This window comes from Peromyscus eremicus, unplaced genomic scaffold (assembly GCF_949786415.1).
Source record: "Peromyscus eremicus unplaced genomic scaffold, PerEre_H2_v1 PerEre#2#unplaced_105, whole genome shotgun sequence".
NCBI classification, from domain to species: domain Eukaryota; kingdom Metazoa; phylum Chordata; class Mammalia; order Rodentia; family Cricetidae; genus Peromyscus; species Peromyscus eremicus.
In genome coordinates, this window is record NW_026734344.1 from 12,501 (window position 1) to 22,670 (window position 10,170).

Below are 10,170 nucleotides of genomic sequence, written 5' to 3' on the forward strand. Positions count from 1 at the left end.
ACCAATGAGAAGGCAGAACAGAAACTCTATAAAAAAGACAGACACAGGAAGTAGGTCTCTTTTTCAGAGAGGTACAACAACAGTGACAGTGAAGAATAGGTTTTTAGCTCTTAGCTATTGCTCTGACCTCTTGGCTTCATCTCTGTATTGGCTCTGTGTTTCTTATTTAATAAGATGGTTGGTTAATCTACAGTATGTTCTCACTCATAGGTGGATAATGTAAAGCAAAGGATAACCAGATTGCAACTCAGATCCAGAGAGGCTAACTAGTAAAGAGGACCTAGGCAAGAATTTGATTTCCAGCATACACATAAAAGCTCACAGTCATCTTTAATTCTAGTTGCAGAGAAAGAGAGACTGAGTGAGAGTGGGAGAACTCTATCAATTGGATGGTGAACAAATGAATGCAGGTGTGTCCTCTCAGAGGGGAAAAAAAGGAGCAGGGATCAGTCTGAGTCCCTGTATGGACACATTTAGATGTGATACCAGGCCTCTCCAACTGCTGCTTGGAGAATCAAATATACAAGGCCTTTTAAAGTAAGTAACAAAAAAATTAACTCAAACTCACAGCAACTAACATCTCACACTAGACAGCACTTGATAGAATTTCTTCAAATGCATGCTGGGAACTCATACTACTGCCTCAGTCTGTGAGTACTATGACTCATGCCACAGGCTCTGTTTTTGTTTATTTTTAGAGGAAGCATAATAGTCTTTGTCCTCATGTCATTCCTGTCTACATTTGAGGTTCTGCCTTTGGGAGAAGAGACATGATTTTGGCCTACCCTGAAGATGCAGCCCACCAGAAACACAGAGCTTATATAAAATAAAGTAATGATGACAGAGTGAACCTGAGATTGAAACCACAGGGTTTGAAAGAATGAATACCTATTCTTCACTCTCTCTTCTGTGATAAAGATCAGGCGATCTCACTGCTACTTTCTTTCAATGGTCATTTCCTGTAGCTGAGTGGTCAGTCTGCATTTTCTGCTTTACCTGCATCTTGGTGAGGAAGGTTTGGTGGGATGGTGGCTCTCTGGTGCTCCTTGTGGGTAGATGAACATAAATTAACTTGCAGTATCACAAGGCAAAGATAATGAACAGACCACCCTGAGTCCTGATCAAATGTTTGAGAAAGCTTGTTTACCAGTGACTTGGTGACACCGCAAATTATTTTGTCCTGTGCTTCAGATGCCCCCTCTGGGGAACTCAGCTGTCTCCTCTATTTGAAGGGAAGTGGTTATCCCAGCTATCTGGTTTTCTCTGCCCTCATAGCACATGCTCCAAGTAACCAAGGAGATAGCCTCTTCAGGCTCATTCACAGCTGCAGACTCAGAATTCAACTTGGCTGCAGAGTCCACAAGCCTGTGGGTTAACAAGTCAGGAAAAAAATGCCATCGTTCATAATCATCCCAGTCATTTAGAGGTTCCCCAAATATCTTGACAGGTCACTCTAACCATATAACTATTGATGGAGAAGACATATAAGGGCAGAACATGGTCACCAGACTCAACAAGTCTCCTCACTGACAACTGAGGAACACAGAGCAGCTGGGAAGTAACTAAAGTTAGCCACTGTGGTTGAAGTAGAGTGATGTCCTGCCTTGAAATAGGCACACCTCATTAATCCCTCCCGCTTTAATGTCGGAGTCATGTTCACACATCAATGCCTATCTACCAAAAGGAATGAAAACCAAGAGTTCCCAGAATAAAGCATTGGCTTTACCAGTTCCCGATTTCTGAGACAGAACAATTAATATCCTGGAATCCTTGAATTTCAAGAGGCATGACAAGCAGGGAAGTTCTGTTGGTTCCCAGAGACTCCAGCTTTCTGTTCCCCATTACTGGAAGATTCAGCACAAGCCCACTTCCTCCAGGAAGATTCCCTTTTCTTGCACAGAACTCATTACATGATTCTCTTGACCATTTCTTTCTTGACGTTTTACATTGAGGCTGAAGGTCAGCTTTCTTCAGTCACTCTCTGGTTTCTCTAACCTCTCCATTCTCTTTCTGAATTAGACTCTTCAGTATGCCATCATGTTCATCAGTAAAGGGTGAAGGCACTGAATAAACTTCCCAAGGACAGTGGGTGTTGCCACAACATAGTGACATCACAGAGGATGCCAGGGCTCTCCAGGATACATTAGAATGTCTAGGGAAGAGCTGCAGATGTCATGGGAACTGAGGTTGCTAAGAACTTTCCTTACACTAGATGTCAAGTTGTCCTTTGCAGGAGCCTCTGCTGGGATACAAGAGAAGCCCTTCAGCATCCCCTTCATCCAAAGTCAGAGATCTCTCCCTGATTGATTGAACATCCTTCAGTTCTTTCCCTGTGTAGAACTGAATCTTTATCTCCTACTGAAATTTTATGTACACAAGGTAATAATATCATAGAAATTTATATATGCTAAAGTTCATCATAAGTACCTGCAACTGAGGTAACTGGCCACACTAGTGGAAGCCCATGAACTGTGGACTGGTGGCTGTGGAGCCCTCATGAGACTGGACTAGGTCCTCTGGATACAGAAGATGGTTGTTTGGCTCGAACTGTTTGGGAGGCACCCAGACAGGGAATAGGGATCTATCCGTGGTCAATGGGCAGGCTTCTGGAACTCAGTGCCTGTGGTGTGACACCTTGAACAGCCTTGGTTTAGTGTGGAGGTGGTTGGACCTGCCTAGGCTCAGTGTTCTGGACTCTGCTGACTGCGCATGGGAGACCTCGATTTGGGGGATGTGGGGATGTGCAGTGGCTTGGGAGAGAGGGATGGAGGTGGTTAGAGGGAGGAAGGGGGCTTTGTGGACAGTATGTGGGGTGAGGAGAAAATTTCTTAATAATGAAAAATGAAAAAAAAAACAAAACAATACAAAAAATGTAAATTAAAAAAAAAGTACCTACATCTCCTTATCTCCTTAGCCACAGGACATTATAGACTTAATGATGACTGAGAAGGACACTCGTTAAACAACTTCCTTGTAAAGAGTCTACAGGAAACAGCTAGGCAGAGTTATGCTAGAGGAAGAGTCTGATACAGTCTAGGAACAAGCACTCATAGAAGCGTGATATGGTCATGGAGCCCAGTGTGACTAAAATCTGTGTCATCAGCATGTGTGTAGTGGGTGTTGTACTCTCTGTTCAGTAGCTCAAAGTGGTCTGCTATTACTGGGTAGTAAAGATGGCCAGATAGCTGGAGTCTTCCACACAGAACATGAGTTTCCCGTAGAGCAAAGGATATTCAGGAAAATCCTTTGCAAGCACCTTCATAGTTAGCAACACAGACACTTGGGTTCCACTGGACACTCTAGATCAATGGTTATTTTTTTTCCAATTCTTTGACCCTTTAAATCTTTAAATATCATGAACAGTAGTTCCTCGCATTATGGTGAGCCCTAAACATAACTCTTTCGTTGTTTCTTAACTTTAATTTTGCTACTGTATTTTTTTAAGGTTTTATTTATTTATTATGTATACAGTATTCTGTATGCACATATCCCTGCAGGCCAGAAGAGGGCACCAGATCTCATTACAGATGGTTGTGAGCCACCATGTGGTTGCTGGGAATTGAACTCAGGATCTTTGGAAGAGCAAGCAGTGCTTTTAACCTCTGAGCCATCTCTCTAGGCCTAATTTTGCGACTGTTATGAATTGTAATTCAGATATTTGATGTGCACTATATCTGATATGCGACCCCCAATGGGGTGGTGACCCACACAGGTTGAGGACCACAGCTCTGAATGCAGGCAGAAATCTCCTCAAATCCTGGCAGTGATGGTGGGGCAGTGTGATTCTTAGTTTTGATTATCAGACTGAATCAAACTAGTCACCTGGGAAGAGGGACCCTCAATGAGGAATTATATAGATGAGATTTTTCTTTGAACTTGTCTCTGTGGGATTTTATTAATTGTTAATTGAGATAAGACTCCCTAAAATGGGCAGAATCATTTCATTGTCTGCAACCTCTGCTTTGTAAGTATGAAGAAGCTAGAGCATAAGCATAAGAAAACAGGTAGCATGAGTACATTTGTTTATCTCTGCTCTTGGCTGTGGATGTGACATGATTAGCTGAGTTCCTATCCTGATTTTCCAAAAATGGAACTATTACCTGGAATTGTGGGCTATGATCAATTTTTCCCATTCTAAGTTGCTGTGCCTGATAATTCAGTGCAATAAAGATATTAAGAAAGCACTATATGATAGAGGGGTTTTCACAAGTCAGTGAGATGTGTGTTTCATGAAATGCTCAACAGCACCTTATCTGTCTCAGAAGAAGAGATTCTACTTCCTCCTGAACCCAACCTGTGTTTCCCTGTCAAAGTTTTACAAAGACCCAGAGACACCCAAAGACTCACAAACCACTTCACCCTGTCAATAAGTGTCCCCAGAAATTGTCTCGCCATAACAAGTACCATGCTAAATTCTTCTAATGGTTTATATACAAGCTTCACTTCAAGGAATGTATTTTTCCTTGAATTTCCTGACCATTAGAATTTTCAGATATAGGGAACTGGGTCTGAATTCACTGCCTTGACAATGAATTTCAATCTTATTCTATGTCCTTCCTTGAAGGTCAGAAGAGGCTCCTTAAAGCTGAGAGCAATGTAGCACCATAAATTCCAGGTAAGTGGGGGTGTAAGTAATGCCTGGCAATGTGTCCACTAGTTACCTTATGTTGGAGATTAACTCCAGGGCTGATGTACATAGATCCCTGTAAAAACTTGTCTGTATCACTCTAACTTCTGTGCCTCTTCAACAAGGTTTCTGTAAACGGATCTTTGACAAATTTCTTCCTTTGAAAGTAAATAGACCTTATCAGATGTGGAAAGTCACTTTGATTTTTGTCCTTCTCCTCCTAGGAAATAAAACAGGCCCTTTTGAGCTACATGAAAGGTTATCCAAGGAGAATAAGGTCTGAAATAGCCACAGGTAAAGCTTTAGAATGCAGGTCTGAGGAACAGAGTGCAAAACAAGGGCAGGACAGCAGGCACACCCAGGAAATCCTTGGTTATGTCTTTGGCAGTTTAGCCTCTCTGCATGTCAGTTTCTTCTACCTAGAGAAAGATGGGTTGGGATACACCATGGAGATGGGTGCTGTCACAAGGCATGACTTACAAAATCACTTCCTTCATAAGTGGGACTTTGTATTTTTTCATGTTTCTTTTTGTGTGTGGAGTTACAAGCTAGCATGTATATGACCTAAGCTGCACATCTATTTCTGGAGAACATCTCTTTCTGGGAACAAAGGAATCAGATATTAAACTTGCAAAAATGCTGAAAATGATACTTTAGAGCAAAGAATCACTTCACTTGGTTGAAAAAAAATTGACACTTCTCTTCATGACCATTAGCAAATATTGTGCTTGGCTCCTGTCCTTTGCCATTTGGAAAGACTCACCAGCTAGCTATTCTTTATTGATTAGCCACTTTCAGATGCTAAAAGTAAAGAAGGTGGAGAGGGAAGGTAGAAATCAACATGTTTGATCCTAAATATAGACTTATGTTTGCCTGTTCCAATCTCAGAATTCTAATCCTTATCTGGCTAATCTAATAACAAATAAATGCCACCTGTGCCCATTGTTGTATTTTAATAAAAGCACATAAATGATTTTGGTGACTTACTATAACTCATGTAGTATGTATTGAGTCCAGCTATTAATATTTTCTTCTCTGTCTTGCTATTCTTATTTGGAACATTTGTTTGTTTGAGTGGAAGTGAACTGCCCCAATTTAAATGGGAGAAAAAATTTTAAATAAACTACTGTTACAGAATATGTTTGGGAGTTGTAAAAGTTTTTCCACTGAAAATAAATCAGAATTTAAGAGGATCCTGTTACACGCTGGGGGCAGACATCAGAGTCAGCAAAGCTTGCAAAAACTGATTTTTTTCTTTTAGCACTTTGATGGAAGAAGCACTTCATTTTCTTTAATTTTATAATTAATTTAATTTTACGTATTTGCCATGTATTCCCCTGTCCTCCCTACTACGGGTCCCCCCCCTCGCTCTCCCTCCAATCCACCCCCCCATTCCCATCTGCTCCAGTGCAAGCACTCCCCTGAGGATTCAGCTCAGCCTGGTAGATTCAGTGGAGGCAGGTCCAGTCCCCTCCTCCCTTCACCCAGGCTGAGCAAAGAGTCCAAGCATAGGCTCTGGCCTCCAAAAAACCCAGCTCATGAACTAAGGACAGGTTCTGGTCCCACTGCCTGGGGGCCTCCTAAATAGTTCAAGCTAATCATCTGTCTCACTTATCCAGAGGGTCTCATCCACTTGGGGGCTCCTCAGCTATTGGTTCATAGTTCCTGTGTTTCCACTAGTTTGGCTATTTGTCCCTGTGCTTTTTCCAATGATGGTCTCAATAACTCTTACTCATACAATCCCTCTTCTCTCTCACTGATTGGACTCCTAGAGATCCACCTGGGGTCTGGCCGTGCATCTCTGAATCCACTTCCATCAGTCATTGGAGGAGAGTTCTAGCACGACAGTTAGGGTGTTTAGCCATCTGATCACCAGAGAAGGTCAGTTCGGGCTTTCTCTTGACCATTGCCAGTAGACTGTTGTGGAGGTATCTTTGTTGTTTTCTGGGGACTTCTCTAGCACTTTTCTTCTTCCTATTCCCATGGGGTCTTCATTTATCTTGGTCTCTTTTTCCTTGTTCTCCCTCTCTGTTCCTGATGCAGCTGGGACCTCCTGCTCCCCTAAGCTTTCTTTCCCCTGACACTTGCAGTTCATTAACTCCCCTCATGTCTACTTTGCTCATGTAGACCTCATTCATTTCTCTGTTGTTGGGTGATCCCTGTGTTCTTCTTAGGGTCCTGTTTTCTAGGTAGCCTCCCTGGAGTTGTGAGTAGCACTCTAGTCATCCTTCATTTTACATCTGTTATTTTTATATGAGTGAGTACATACCATGTTTGTCTTTCTGAGTATGGGTTACCTCACTCAGGATGATTTTTTTGATAAATCCATCCATTTGCCTGCAAACCTCATGATGTCATTTTTTTCTCTGTTGAGTAGTACTCCATTGTGTATATGTACCACATTTTATTTATCCATTCTTCAGTTGAAGGGCATCTAGGTTGTTTCCAGGTTCTGGCTATTACAAATAATACTGCTATAAACATAGCTGAGCATGTGCCCTTGTGGTATGATTGAGCATTCCTTGGGTATATGCCCAAGAGTGGTATAGCTGTGTTTGGGGGAGATTGATTCCCAATTTTCTAAGAAATTGCCATATTCATTTCCAAAGTGGAAAAGTACAATCTTGCATTCCCACCAACAATGTAGGAGTGTTTCCCTTGCTCCACATCCTGTCCAGTGTTTTTGATCTTAGCCATTCTGATGGGTGTAAGGTGGTATCTCACAGTCCTTTTGATTTGCATTTCCCTGCTGATTAGGGAGGTTGAGCAATTCCTTAAATGTCTTTTAGCCATTTGAGCTTCCTCTGTTGAGAATTCTCTGTTTAGCTCTATAGCCCATTTCTTAATTAGACTGTTGGATATTTTGATGTTTAATTTCTTGAGTTCTTTATATATTCTGGATATCAGCCCTCTGTCAGATGTGGGGTTGGTGAAGATCTTTTCCCATTCTGTAGGCTGTCACTTTGTCTTGTTGACTGTGTCCTTTTCTCTACAAAAGCTTCTTGGTATAAGAGGTCCCATTGATTGATTGTTTCTCTCAGTGACTGTGATACTGGTGTTATATTTAGGAAGTGATCTCCTATGCAAAAGCGTTCAAGACTACTTCCTACTTTCTCCTCTATCAGGATCAGAGTAACTGGATTTATGTTGAGTTACAAATATATATATAAATTTTGATATAAAATTCATACTTTAAGGAAAGTTTAAAGAATCAAAATAGCATCGAAGTATTATGAGAACAGTGGCAATAGAATCGTCCCTTAATTTTGGCTTTCTTCTGCCCCATATCAGTTGATTCTTCTGACATGATACAGAGATTATGCATTTTCTTTTTAATAACATGCTTGGCTTTAAAGAAGGAGAGAGTCATTATCCAACTCCAAAGCCAGCTTTAATTTTTAATTTATCTGGAACTACATAAACACCATTTGTGATAAGTGTTTGCAGAGAAGAACAAAAACAAACATTAGGAAGACTTATGTATTTTACGTGTGATGTAATACCAATAGGCCAACTTACTTTAAATTAGATGTTCATGCTGCTTGAGGAACTATCACCTCTTCTAATTAAGAGGTCTGTCTTGTTCAAATCAAACTTTTATCAATTTTTTTTCTGGAGCTGAGGATCAAACCCAGGGCCTTGTGCATGCTAGGCAAGCACTCTACCACTGAGCTAAATCCCCAAGCCCATAATTTTTTTTTTTTTTTGGTTTTTTTGAGACAGGGTTTCTCTGTGAAGCTTTGTGCCTTTCCTGGATCTCGCTCTGTAGACCTGGCTGTTCTTGAACTCACAAAGATCTGCCTGGCTCTGCCTCCCGAGTGCTGGGTTTAAAGGCATGCACCGCCACCACCGCTCGGCCCTTTATCAATTTTGATGGTATTTATAGCTTACCTTCTCTGACTGAAAAAAAAGCAAAACCTCATCCCCAACGTAACATATATCCTGGTTTCCATTCTGAGGTCAGCATATTATTAAAATATTCAGGCTGATTTAACTCTGTAGTTTGTTTTTTTTTTCTATTATCCACTGTCTCTCCACAGCTATTGTTCCTTTCTCATTATCATTGAGAAAATACAAAGTTAATAAAGCATTATGTAATGTATTTCTGGGAGATTTTGTTGCTACTTTTTGTTTATTTAGCATACCCTTTAGAGTTCAATTTGATGTTTCTCTGACTGTTTCTCCTGTAGCATTGTGTGGTATACCTGTAATATGTTTTATATTGTAATAAGCAAAAAACTGTTTCATTTTACCAGAGACATAGGCTAGATATTGTTAGGTTTAACATATATAGGTGTACCCATGGTGGCCATAACTTCTAGCAATTTCTGGATTACAGAATCAGCCTTTTTGAAACTCAGAGCAGTTGTTCATGGAAATCCTGAGTAGGTATCAATGGTGTGGTGCACATGTTTCAATTTTCCAAATTCTACAAAATGCAATGCATCCATCTACCAGATTTCATTCCTCTGAGTGCCCTTTCAGTTACATCCTTTGGGTAGTGGAGTCTGATTGTAAAATGAAGAAGTAGGATATTTCCATATAATTTCCTTAGCTTGTTTCCAGGTTATGGAAAAATTCTTTTTTAAAACCTCACAATTGACATGATTTTTTTTTTTTATAAAACTCTGAGGCCGCCTGTACATTTCTTATCAGTAGTTGATCAATCTCCTCATTTTCTTGTGTTAAAGGGCCTGACAGACTCATATGGTATTGGATGTGAGTTATATATAAGGGATACTTCCTGTTTCTGATTATGTCTTGTAAATGAATAAATAACAAATTTAATTCTGACTCATCAGGGATAAATTCTGCAGTTTCAATATGTAGGACCACTTTTTCTGCATACTGAGATTCAGTAACTATGTTGAGAGGTTCTGAAGAGAGGAAGTAATAAGGCAGGGTGCATAGAGGAGCTAACTCTCTCTTTTGGCACAGGATTTCATAGGGCTAAGATGTAGTAGCTTGCTCTCTACCTCTCTAATCTTCCAGCTTTTACCCCAATATCTAGCTTGTGGTTTTTTTATTAATAAGACCTTTTAAGATCTGTGCTGCAGGGAAGTGGATTAACTGCTCATTGAACCCAAAGAATCTTCATATAAAGAAGTCTTTAACAATGTAGTATGCTTTGCAGATGCTCTCTTGTCTATTGCTCAGCTGTATATGAGCACTGGGTAGAATAAACTGGATACAACAGTATTCAGTGATAGTCCTCCCAAATCTATCCTATGTCTCTGTGTTTCTTGTATGTCTCTGTTTTTTCTGTCTTTTCTTGATCTACACTCCCCTATTCAGGTATTGTTTGACAGGTTGGATGGTCCTGAAAAGGGTCTGAGAAATATAAAAGTCTGATGACATAAAGGCTTGCATTATATGGGTCTAAAACTTCCAAATAAGGTCATAAATTTTTGTTTTTGTTCCTAGTTTATATCTGTCTCCATAGGTTTGCACTTTGCTGACAGACCCATCCAAGCATCAATTGTTAATGACAACCTGCTCCATGTGACTATGAGCTCTGAACTTCATGAAAGCTGATATAAACT